Consider the following 13,770-nt stretch of genomic DNA (forward strand, 5'->3'; position numbering starts at 1 on the left):
CCCCCGGGTTTACTCCACACCATATTTCCAGTCTTACACTTTTTACTTCATTGGACTTTCCGTCTTCAGATCTCACTTTGCAATCAATCTTGAACGGATTGACAACCCCTTTAAAGCGTTGGGTGCAAGCTCTTTTGTGTTTGTGCAGGTACTCTGGACTTGACGAGATTCTCCTACTGGATTGATACCTTGGTTCTCAAACTGAGGGAAATACTTACTGCTCCTGTGCTACATCACCCTTTCCTCTTCAAAGAAAAAACCAATGCAAGCTCAAGAGACGACAGAAGGATTTCTGGCACCATTGCCGGGAAAGGACTTTTGTTGCCGTAGCAATATTGAGTATGACTGTGAGTGGATCTTCTTTGCCATGAATTACAATGTTCAGTCAGCCCTTGGTCTTTAAAGGTGCTCTGCATTTATGTTTTGCGGTCTCAGAAAGGGCTAGCGAGATACCATCTGTTCATATTGTATTATGATTGTTTTGATTGAAGTGTTGACGTTTGAAACTTATTATTATTGCTAGCTAGTTGATTATGCCATTGCTATGAGTACATCATGAGATCTAAACATCATTGCTTATGTGGTTAGCTTATGATCTTGCTGAAAATCTGAATATGAGTTAGACATAATTACAACAACAAGATTAAAGAGAGTTTGTAAAAGTTTTTCTTTTGTCTGTTTCAGTTTGTCAACTGAATTGCTTGAGGACAAGCAAGGCTTTAAGCTTGGGGGAGTTGATATGTCTCCATCGTATCTACTTTTCCAAACTCTTTTGCCCTTGTTTTGTACTCTAATTTGCACGATTTGAATGGAACTAACCCGGACCGACGCTGTTTTCAGCAGAATTGCCATGGTGTTGTTTTTGCGCAGAAATAGAAGTTCTGGGAATGATCTGGAAATTTACGAGGATTTTTTGTCGAATATATAAAAAATAATGGGGCAAGAATTACCTGGAGACGCAGAGCGAGGAGCCCACAAGCCCAGGAAGCGCGCCCCCTAGGTCATGCCTGGCAGGCTTGTGAGGCCCTCGTGGCTCCGCAGCCTCCAACTCCAGCTCTATATATTCTCTCTCGCCCAGAAAAAATTAAGAGAGAAGAGTTCATCGCGCTTCACGACACGGAGCTATCGCCACCACCTGTTCTTCCTCTGGAGGGCAGATCTGGAGTCCGTTTTGGGCTCCAGAGAGGGGAAATCGATGCCGTCGTCATCACCAACCATCCTTCATCGCCAATTCCATGATGCTCTTCACCGTTCGTGAGTAATCTTATCGTAGGCTTGCTGGACAGTGATGGGTTGGATGAGATATATCATGTAATCGAGTTAGTTTTGATGGGGTTTGATCCCTAGTATCCACTATGTTCTAAGATTGATGTTGCTACTACTTTGCTATGCTTAATGCTTGTCACTAGGGCCCGAGTGCCATGATTTCAGATCTGAACCTATTATGTTTTAATGAATATATGTATGTTCTTGATCCTATCTTGCAAGTTGTAGTCACCTACTATGTGTTATGACCCGACAACCCCGGAGTGACAATAACCGGAACCACTCCCGGAGATGACCATAGTATGAGGAGTTCATGTATTCACTATGTGCTAATGCTTTGTTCCGGTTCTCTATTAAAAGGAGACCTTAATATCCCGTAGTTTCCATTAGGACCCCGCTGCCACGGGAGGGATGGACAATAGATGTCATGCAAGTTCTTTTCCATAAGCACGTATGACTAAATACAGAATACATGCCTACATTACATTGATGAACTGGAGCTAGTTACATATCACCCTATGTTACAACTGTTACATGATGAATGTAATCCGACATAATTATCCATCACCGATCCAATGCCTACGAGATTTTCCTACTGGTCCTTGCTATGTTACTTTACCGCTACTGCTGTCACTACTGCTACTATTACCGCTGCTACCGTTACTATCATACTACTTTGCTACTGAAAGTTTGCTGTAGATACTAAGTATTTCAGGTGTGGTTGAATTGACAACTCAACTGCTAATACTCGAGAATATTCTTTGGCTTCCCCTTGTGTCGAATCAACAAATTTGGGTTGAATACTCTACCCTCAAAAACTGTTGCGATCCCCTATACTTGTGGGTTATCATATAACACCACCTCAAAGGATAAAGGAAACAAAAAGATGGAGCAGTTGGAAAAGAATTGATATCATGAGCCACTCCGGAAGAAGAATTGAAATCACTATGAAAGAAGAATAAGAATTATGTTATGCTTATCCTTCATCAAGTTAAATTGATGACAAGCAACTGATTTAGCATACCACTTATTCTTCTTGAAAAGATTGAGGAGAGATATGAGCACAAACTGAAGAATTTTTGGAAGAACACCGGTAAGAATTGAAATGAATGAGACGACCATGAATGAATGAAGATACATGAGAATGAAGAGACCATGATCCACCTGAGAAAAAAACTAGAACAAGGCATTGGAAAATACAGATGAACGAAGAGATAACAATTGAGAAGAATTGAGGATGAAAGCTGAAAGCTGAGAACGAAGAAATCTTCTGAAATGTTGCCCTTCGGAGGATCGAGAATGAAAATCAATCTGAAATGCACGAGATAGACAGAAATGGATTACTCATGATTGGAAACAATTCATGATGATGACATAAAGATGAAATGATAAATCTTCAAGAGAATGGACCAAGATTTGAGAAAAACACCTCTTCGTTCTTCAATGCATAGAATGACAAGAAGGAATGATGACGAGATGATGTATATACTTCTCGCTCCACGTTGGTTACTGCTATGGCGACAAAAATCCTTCTGTCGTCTCTTGAGCTTGCATTGGTTTTTCCCTTGAAGAGGAAAGGGCGATGCAGCACAGGAGCAGTAAGTATTTCCCTTAGTTTGAGAACCAAGGTATCAATCCAGTAGGAGAATCGCGTCAAGTCCAGAGTACCTGCGCAAACACAAAAGAGCTTGCACCCAACGCTATAAAGGGGTTGTCAATCCCTTCAAGATTGATTGCAAAGTGAGATATGAAGGCGGAAAGTGCAACGAAATAAAATTGTAAGGCTGAAAATATGGTGTGAAGTAGACCCGGGGCCATAGTGTTCACTAGAGGCTTCTCTCAAAATTGAAAATAATACGGTGGGTGAACAAATTACTGTTGAGCAATTGATAGAACCGCGCAAAGTCATGGCGATATCTAAGACAATGATCATACATATATGCATCACGTCCGAGACAAGTAGACCGATACTTTTTGCATCTACTACTATTACTCGACACATCGACCACTATCCAGCATGCATCTAGTGTATTGAGTTCATGACGAATAGAGTAACGCCTTAAGCAAGATGACATGGTGTAGAGGGATAAACTCAAACCAATGATGAAAACCCCATCTTTTTACCCTTGATGGCAACAACACGATGCGTGCCTTGCTACCCCTTCTCTCACTGGGTGAGGTCACCGCACGGTATGAACCCAAAACCAAGCACTTCTCCCATTGCAAGAATCATAGATCAAGTTGGACAAACAAAACCCACAACTCGAAGAGAATTACAAGGATATGAAATCATGCATATAAGAGATCAGAGGAAACTCAAATAAGATTCATAGATAATCTGACCATAAACCCACAATTCATCAGATCTCGACAAACACACCGCAAAAGAAGATTACATCGGATAGATCTCCATAAAGAACATGGAGAACTTTGTATTGAAGATCCAAGAGAGAGAAGAAGCCATCTAGATACTAGATATGGACCCGAAGGTCTATGGTGAACTACTCACGCATCATCGGAGAGGTCATTGTGTTCATGAAGAAGCCCTCCGTATCCGAATCCCCCCTCCGGCAGGGCACCACAACGTGACCCAGATGGGATCTTGCGGAGACAGAAGCTTGCGGCGGTGGAAAAGTATTTTCGTGGATCTCTTCTTCAGTTTTGGAATTTTTCTGGATTTATAGGCGGAAGAGGTAGGGCAGACGTGCCACTGGGGGCCACACAAGCCTGCTAGGCGCGGGCCCCCGTGGCCGTGCCTAGGGGGCTTTTGGGGTCCCGTGCTGGCCCCTTCCTTGGTTCTCAAGTCTGGCGCGTATCTTCTATTCCGGAAAAACTTTTTGGAATTTTATTCTATTTGGACACCGTTTAAAATCCTCCTCTGAAAAGGGTCGAAAACACGGAAAAAACAAGAACTGGCACTTGGCACTGAGGTAATAAGTTAGTCCCAAAAAAGATAGAAAAGGCATACAAAACATCCAAAGTTTGACAAGATAATAGCATGGAACCATAAAAAATAATAGATACGTTGGAGACGTATCAAGCATCCCCAAGCTTAACTCCTGCTCGTCCTCGAGTAGGGAAGTGATAAAGACTGAATTTTTGATGTGGATTGCTACCTAGCATAGTTGTCCTTTGTAACTTCTTTCATGTGACATGAATGTTCAGATCTGTAAGATTCAAAACAATAGTTTGCTATTGACATGAAAACAATAATACTTCAAGCAAACTAGCAAGGTAATCATGAACTTTCGAAATAACAAGGCCAAAGAAAGTTATCCCTACAAAATCATATAGTCTGGCTATGCTACATCATCCTCATACAACTAATTTAAATCATGCATAACCCCGGTATTGGCCAAGTAATTGTTTTTGCACTCTTACTTTCTCAAACCTTTTACAACTATCACGCAATACATGAGCGTGAGCCATGGATATAGAACTATAGGTGGAATAGAGTGTGGTGGTGGTTGTGAGACAAACAGGAGGAGATGATCACATTGACTCGGCCTATAAAAGGGCTATGGAGATGCCCATTAATAGATATCAATGTGAATGAGTAGGGATTGCCATACAAAGGATGCACTAGAGCTATAAGTATGTGAAAGCTCAAAAGGAGAACTAGTGGGTGTGCATCCAACTTGCTTGCTCACGAAGACCTAGGGCAATTTTGAGGAAGCCCATCATTCGAATATACAAGCCAAGTTATATAATAAATATTCCCACTAGCATATGGTGGTGACAAAATGATAGGCTCTCAATCATGAAGAACATGGTGCTATTATGAAGCACAAGTGAGGAAAGAGATATCAACATTGTCCCTTCTCTCTTTTTCTCTCCCTTTTTTTATTTGGGCTCTTTGGCCTCTTTTTTTATGTGGGCAACTTTGGCCTCTTTTTTTATTTCCTCACATGGGACAATGCTCTAATAATTATGATCATCACACTTTTATTTACTCACAACTCAAAGCTCAGAACGATGATGACTCTATAGGAAATGCCTCCGGCAGTGTACCGGGATGTGCAACGATCTAGCTTGGCGTATGATGTTGAAACATCTCGCTAGATATCTTACGATCATGCAATGGCAATATGAGAGTGACGACACAAGTCATGAGACATAATGGTGGGAGTTGCATGGCAATATATCTCGGAATGGCTATGAAAATGCCATAGTAGGTAGGTATGGTGGCTGTTTTGAGGAAGGCATATGGTGGGTTTGTGCACCGGCGGAAATTGCACGACACTAGAGAGGCTAGAAATGGTGGAAGGTGAAAGTGAATGTATACCATGGACTCACAATAGTCATGAAGAACTCACATACTTGTTGTGAAAGTTTTTATTAGTAATCGAAACAAAGTGCTAAACGCATACTCCTAGGGGAAGGGTTGGTAGGTGTTAACCATCGCGCGATCCCGACCGCAACACAAAGGATGACAATCAATAGATCAATTATGCTCCGACTTCATAACATAGCGGTTCACCATACATGCATGTTACGGGAATCACTAACTTCAAGACAAGTATTTCTAGATTCACAACACCCTACTAACATAACTCTTAATATTACCAAATCCACGCTTCAAAACTAATTGAGAGGAATCAAACATTTCTTTCTACTCAATGCACATGAAGATGGAAGTTTTTGTATCCTCTTTGGGTACCTATCACCTTTGGGACTACTTTCATAGCACAAATAAACTACCACGTCACGCACCGCCGTGCTCTAAAAGATCTAAGTGAAGCACATAGAGCAACATTGCCTAACTCAAAAGATATAAGTGAAGCACAATGAGCATTCTAGCAAATTCATGATGAGTGCATGTATCTCTCTCAAAAGGTGTGCATAAAGGATGATTGTGACACAACAAAAAGAAAAGACTCATATGATACAAGACGCTCCAAGCAAAACACATATCATGTGGTGAATAAAAATATAGCTCCAAGTAATGTTACCGATGGATTGAAGACGAAAGAGGGGATGCCTTCCCGGGGCATCCCCAAGCTTAGGCTTTTTGGTGTCCTTGAATTTGGCTTGGGATGCTTTGGGAATCCCCAAGCTTGAGCTCTTTCCACTCTTTATCCATTTGTCCATGAGAACATCACCCAAAACTTGAAAACTTCACAACACAAAACTTAAAAAGAAACTCGTGATATCATTAGCTCAAGAAAACAAACTACCACCTCTTTAGGTACTGTAGAAAACTTGTTTTCTATTCATATTGGGTTAGATTACTGTATTTTCACTTTTCAATGGCTAGTACCCCCGATACTATCCATAGTTTCATCAAAACAAGCAACCAACTCAACAAAAACAGAATCTGTCAAAAACAGACCAGTCTGTAGCAATCTGTATATTTCGTATACTTCTCGTACCTCCAAAATTCTAAAAAATTACGACTGCCTGGTAAAAAGGCGTATCAACCAGCAGAAAAAAGAATCAAGTCAAAAGCTCTTTCTTAATAAAAATGAAAAATAATCTCGTGAGCAAAAAGTTTCTGTCTTTTTCCAGCAGGATCAAACAACCATCACCAAGACTAGTCATAAATGTTTTGCTTGACTCAAACACAAAAAGAAACACAAAAGACACGATCATAACAGAATTATGACGGTGTGGACGCAACAAAACAGAAATAAAAAGATAAATTCATTGGGTTGCCTCCCAACAAGCGCTATTGTTTAACGCCCTTAGATAGGCATAAGGCGATAGAATCATGTATCGTCGTCTTTGGTGCTCAAACCATAAGTAGCCCTCATCATAGATTCATAAGGCAATCTTATTTTATTTCTAGGAAAATGCTCCATGCCCTTCTTTCTAGGAAATTGAAATCTAATATTCCCTTCCTTCATATCGATGATAGCACCGATAGTCCTTAGGAAAGGTCTACCAAGAATGATAGGGCATGTAGGATTGCAATCAATGTCAAGCACAATGAAATCCACGGGTACATAGTTCCTATTTGCAATAATAAGAACATCATTGATCCTTCCCATGGGTTTCTTGACAGTAGAATCCGCAAGATGCAAATGAAGAGAACACTCCTCAATCTCATTAAAACCCAGAACATCACATAAAGACTTTGGAATCGCAGAAACACTAGCACCCAAATCACGCAAAGCATTGCATTCATAGTTTTTGATTTTGATTTTGATAGTAGGTTCCCACTCATCATGAAGCTTTCTAGGGATAGAAACTTCCAATTCAAGTTTTTCTTCAAGAGATTTTATCATAGCCTCGACGATATGATCGGTAAAGGCCTTGTTTTGGCTATAAGCATGTGGTGAGTTTAGCATGGATTGCATCAAGGAAATGCATTCAATCAAGGAGCAGCTATCATAATTGAATTACTTGAAATCCAAAGTAGTAGTTTCATTACTACACAAGGTTTTAATATCTTCTACTCCAGTTTCAATGCTTTTAGCAATAAGATAGATGGACTCTGAATCATTGGGGAGTTTTTCAACCAAAGTGGATTCATATCCAGACCCATCATCATTAGGTTTGACACAAGAAATAAAGATTCAATGGGAGTCACACCAAGCACCTTAAGATCTTCGTGATTCTTATCACGAGAACACGCCTTTTTAAGCCATTAATGTCTAGCACGAATTTGGGCGGTTCTTTCTTTGCTCTAACTCATGTAAACACACATAGCTTTCAAAGTTTCATCCATATTGATCTTGGGAGGAGCACATCTAACTTTCAAAGCATCAATATCACTAGACATTCTATCAACGCTCCTAGCCAAATCGTCAATCTTGAGTAGTTTTTCCTCTATGGACGCATTAAAAATATTTTGCGAGTTGATAAATACTTTGATATTACTCTCTAGATCAGAGGGTAATCTATTGTTATTTCCATGAGTATTGTTGTAGGAGTTGCCAAAGTTATTAGAGGGGTTACTAGGAAAAGGCCTAGGAACATAGTTTCCTCTAAAAGCATTGTTGTTGCCAAAATTATTCCTACCAACAAAATTAACGTCCAAGCTAGCGTTGCTACTCTCAATCAAGGAAGACAAGGGCATATCATTAGGATCTAAAGGAGCACTTCTACTAGCAACCAAATTCATTAACTCATCCATCTTAGCACTCAGCGAGTTAATTTCTTCTATAGCGTGTACCTTCTTACTAGTAGGTGACCTTTCAGTGTGCCACTGAGAGTAGTTCATCATGATATTGTCTAGGAGTTTTGTGGCGTCTCCTAACGTGATTTCCATGAACGTTCCACCTGAGGCGGAGTCCAAGATATTTCTAGAAGCGAAATTCAAGCCAACGTAAAAGATTTGTATAATCATCCAAAGACTCAAGCCATGAGCGAGACAATTTCTAATCATCAATTTCATTCTCTCCCAAGATTGTGCAACATGTTCATGATCAAGTTGCTTAAAATTCATAATATTATTATGGAGAGAGATAATCTTAGCTGTCGGAAAATACTTGGATATATAAGCATCTTTCCACTTATTCCAAGAATCAATACTATTTTAGGGCAAAGACGAAAACCAAGTTTTTGCTCGATCTCGCAACGAGCAAGCAAAAAGCTTAAATTTAATCACATCATTATCCACATCTTTCTTCTTTTGCATATCGCAAGGCTCAATGAAGGTGTTAAGATGGGATGCGACATCTTCACTAGGAAGGCCGGAGAATTGCTCTTTCATAACAAGATTCAACAAAGCAGCATTGATTTCGTATGATTCCGCACTAGTGAGAGGAGCAATCGGAGTACTAATAAAATCATTATTATTAGTATTCGATAAGTCAGAAAGTTTGGTGTTTTCATTCATGGTGACTTCAGCAAGCAAGCAAGCACACAAGTGAACAGAAAGCAAGCAAGAGAAAAGGGCAAATGAAAAAGGCAAACGAAGAAAAGGCAAATATTTTTGTAAATTTTTGTTTTTCAGAAGTGGGGGAGAGGAAAATGAGAGGCAAAAAAGTAAATGCAATAGATGAGTTTGCGACACTTACTTGGATGAGTTCTTGACTTGATCCTCCCCGGCAACGGTGCCAGAAATTCTTCTGCTACGGCGACAGAAATCCTTTTGTCGTCTGTTGAGCTCAAGTTGGTTTTTCCCTTGAAGAGGAAAGGGCGATGCAGCACAGGAGCAGTAAGTATTTACCTCAGTTTGAGAACCAAGGTATCAATCCAGTAGGAGAATCGCGTCAAGTCCAGAGTACCCGCGCAAACACAAAAGAGCTTGCACCCAACGCTATAAAGGGGTTGTCAATCCCTTCAAGATTGATTGCAAAGTGAGATCTGATGGCGGAAAGTGCAACGAAGTAAAATTGTAAGGTTGAAAATATGGTGTGAAGTAGAACCGGGGGCCATAGTGTTCACTAGAGGCTTCTCTCAAAATAGCAAATAATACGGTGGGTGAACAAATTACTGTCAAGCAATTGATAGAACTGCGCAAAGTCATGACGATATCTAAGGCAATGATCATACATATAGGCATCACGTCCGAGACAAGTAGACTGATACTTTCTGCATTGATACGTCTCCAACATATCTATAATTTTTCATGGTTCCATGCTATTATCTTGTCAAACTTTGGATGTTATGCATCCCTTTTATATATTTTTTGGGACTAACTTATTAACTCAGTGCCAAGTGCCAGTTCCTATTTTTTCCATGTTTTTGACCCCTTTTAAAGGAGATTTTGAAACGGAGTCCAAATGGATGAAAATCCCGGAAAAGAGTTTTTCCGTAACGGAAGAAGATCATGAAGCTTGAGAGCCAAGGCAGGGGGCCCCAAGGGCCCCACAAGCCCCCACCCCGCGGCCAGGGGGGAGGCCGCGACCCACAGGCTTGTGGGCCCCCTGGACGCCCTCTGCCCTAGGGGTTGCGCCTATATATTCCATAAAAATCCCAAAACAATTAGGAGATCATCGAAAGTACTATTCCGCCGCCGCAAGCTTCTGTCTCTGCAAGATCCTATCTGGGGCACGTTCTGGTGCCCTGCCGGAGGGGGTATTCGGACACGAAGGGCTTCTTCATCAACACCATGACCTCTCCGATGATGCGTTAGCAGTTCACCATAGACCTACGGGTCCATAGCTAGTAACTAGATGGCTTCTTCTCTCTCTTGGATCTTCAATACAAAGTTCTCCAGGATCTTCATGGAGATCTATCCGATGTAATCTTCTTTTGTGGTGTGTTTGTCGAGATCCAATGAATTGTGGATTTATGATCAGATTATCTATGAATCTTATTTGAGTTTCTTCTGATCTCTCTTATGCATGATTTCATATCCTTGTAATTCTCTTCGAGTTGTGCGTTTTGTTTGGCCAACTAGATCTATGATTCTTGCAATGGGAGAAGTGCTTGGTTTTGGGTTCATACCGTGCAGTGACCTCACCCAGTGACAGAAGGGGTAGCGAGGCACACATCGTGTTGTTGCCATGAAGGGTAAAAAGATGGGGTGTTCATCATTGGTTTGAGATTATCCCTCTACATCATGTCATCTTGCTTAAGGCGTTACTCCGTTCGTCATGAACTCAATACACTAGATCCAGCATGCATCTAGTGTATTGAGTTCATGACGAACAGAGTAACGCCTTAAGCAAGATGACATGATGTAGAGGGATAAACTCAAACCAATGATGAAACCCCCATCCTTTTACCCTTGATGGCAACAACATGATGCGTGCCTCGCTACCCCTTCTGTCACTGGGTGAGGTCACCGCATGGTATGAACACAAAACCAAGCACTTCTCCCATTGCAAGAATCATAGATCAAGTTGGCCAAACAAAACCCACAACTCGAAGAGAATTACAAGGATATGAAATCATGCGTATAAGAGATTAGAAGAAACTCAAATAAGATTCATAGATAATCTGATCATAAATCCACAATTCATTGGATCTCGACAAACACACCGCAAAAGAAGATTACATCGGATAGATCTCCATGAAGATCATGGAGAACTTTGTATTGAAGATCAAAGAGAGAGAACAAGCCATCTAGCTACTAGATATGGACCCGAAGGTCTATGGTGAACTACTCACACATCATCGGAGAGGTCATGGTGTTGATGAAGAAGCCCTCCGTATCCGAATCCCCCCTCCGGTAGGGCACCAAAACGTGCCCCAGATGGGATCTTGCGGAGACAAAAGCTTGCGGCGGCGGAAAAGTATTTTCGTGGATCTCTTCTTCAGTTTTCGATTTTTTCTGGATTTATAGGCGGAAGAGGTAGGGCAGACGTGCCATAGGGGGCCACACAAGCCTGCTAGGCACGGGCCCCCCTGGCCGTGCCTAGGGGGCTTGTGGGGTCCCCTGCTGGCCCCTGCCTTGGTTCTCAAGTCTGGCGCGTATCTTCTGTTCCGGAAAAAAATCTTTTTGGAAGTTTTATTCCATTTGGACACTGTTTAAAATCCTCCTTTGAAAAGGGTCAAAAACACGGAAAACAGGAACTGGCACTTGGCACTGAGTTAATAAGTTAGTCCCAAAATAGATATAAAAGGCATACAAAACATCCAAAGTTTGACAAGATAATAGCATGTAACCATCAAAAATTATAGGTACATTGGAGACATATCAGTTACCCCAAGTGGAAGGTTGAGATGTAGTCAGCAGCAATTTTTCCCTTACACGGAGACTGTAAGGTTTATCAAACCAGGAGGACTCCTAGGATCAACAAGTAGGTGTCTCCCACCCTGGCGCTAGCAGAAGACATGGACCTGCACACACTCAAATAACTTTGCTCCCAACGAGTACAAAGAGGTTGTCAATCTCTTCGGCCTTGTAGTTTGCAAAGGATCAAAACACAAGCGAGAATAGTGATAGTGAATGCAACGGAAAAGTAAATAAAGCAGTAAATGATGGAGGTGTCAGCAATGGTGGTGATATGGAACGGAGTCACATGATGTTCACTAGTGATGCCTCTCTCCCAAAAGACGATAAACAACTATGCTTGGATAAACAAATTGCAGCTGGGAAATTGACAGAATTATAAACACACCACAATGCTAATTATGCTACTTGAAAGTTAGGGGCTTAATAGTAATGGGCAGTACGCCAAGACAAGTAGACCGTTTATTCGTAAGGATCTACTTACTAATCATCCACCTTGAGATATCTATCCAGATCATCTCGCTGGTATTAAGTTGCGAGCCCCACCCAAAGTGTAAACTCAAAGCAACGGACAACTGCATTAACAAACTATGCGTAAGGTAAACAATCCTTGCAACCGTGGTCCCAAGCACCGTTGTTTTATCCCTGGTGGCAACAGCACATCCCCTAGTCTTATGTTTCTGTCACTCAAGCTAGACATGAGGGGGCATGAACCCACAATCATGCATAACGCTCCCTCTTGGAGTTGCAATCTACTACTCGGATAAAGCAATACAAAGCAATGGAGAGCATGCATGAATCACTAAGGAACATAATGTAAAAGGATAATCAAATGTATAACTCATAACAATATAAACATAATCTCATAATCCATCAGATCCCAACAAACCGAGCAGAGCAATAGCATGAAAATTACATAGGTGCCTTGATCATGTAGGGCAACTCACAAGGACTAATCATGGAAGCACAAGATTGGAGAGAAGACATAACATAGCTACTGGTCATGGACTCATGGTCCAAGGAGGACTACTCACGACACGTCCGGGAAGCGTCCATGGCGGTGGAGAAGCTCCCGGATATCAATCCTCCCTTCGGCAGGGTGCCGGGAAGAGGTCTCCCGACGCTCCCGATCTCGGAAGCGCTGTGGCGGCGGAACGATGGAGAAATTTGCGATTCTGGATCCTTTATAGGGTTTTCCTCGATGATGGGTAAATATAGGCGAAAGATGGCACCAGTGGGCGTGGGCCCCACCCAGGCAGCCTCCTGGCGCGACCTAGGGGTGGGCCACACCCAGAGGTCGCCTGGGCGGCCCCTGGCACCCCTCTGGCCCGCTTTTGTGCTTCGTGAAGCTTGTGGCGCGCTGATTTATATATATATTTCTCGGGATTTTTGGGGCTCCGGAAAATTGGGTAAAAGCCCGTGCAAAAAAGACATAAGCAGACAGAAACCGGCACTGGGTGCACTGAGTTAGTAGGTTAGTCCAAATATGTGTAAAAAAATATAAAAGTGTAACAAAACATATAACAATGTCACCCAAAAGATCATGGAACAAGCAGAAATTATAGATACGTTTGGGACGTATCAACATCCCCAAGCTTAATTCCTGCTCGTCCTTGAGTAGGTAAATGATAACACAATAATTTTTGTGGTGACATGCTAACACACATATAAGAACTTCAAAGTAAAGCAAGTGAGATATGCAATTCAAGTCTAGACAATAACAAGCAAGAGTCTATATCTAGTATTGAAATTAGCAAAGTAAGAACATAAAGGTGCAAGAGCTCTCGCTGTCCGTGACTCGAATGTCTCCAAATGGTGTTTGCGTGCAAGAAGTGCGAGATGGGTTTAGAGCATAATATATATTTTTAATTGAGAACTCAATCTACTAAACCTCACACTTGGTCTCCTTCAAAATCTTATTTTGACTCATCCCC

Source organism: Hordeum vulgare, chromosome 4H (assembly GCF_904849725.1).
Source record: "Hordeum vulgare subsp. vulgare chromosome 4H, MorexV3_pseudomolecules_assembly, whole genome shotgun sequence".
In the NCBI taxonomy this organism is placed as follows: Eukaryota; Viridiplantae; Streptophyta; class Magnoliopsida; order Poales; family Poaceae; genus Hordeum; species Hordeum vulgare.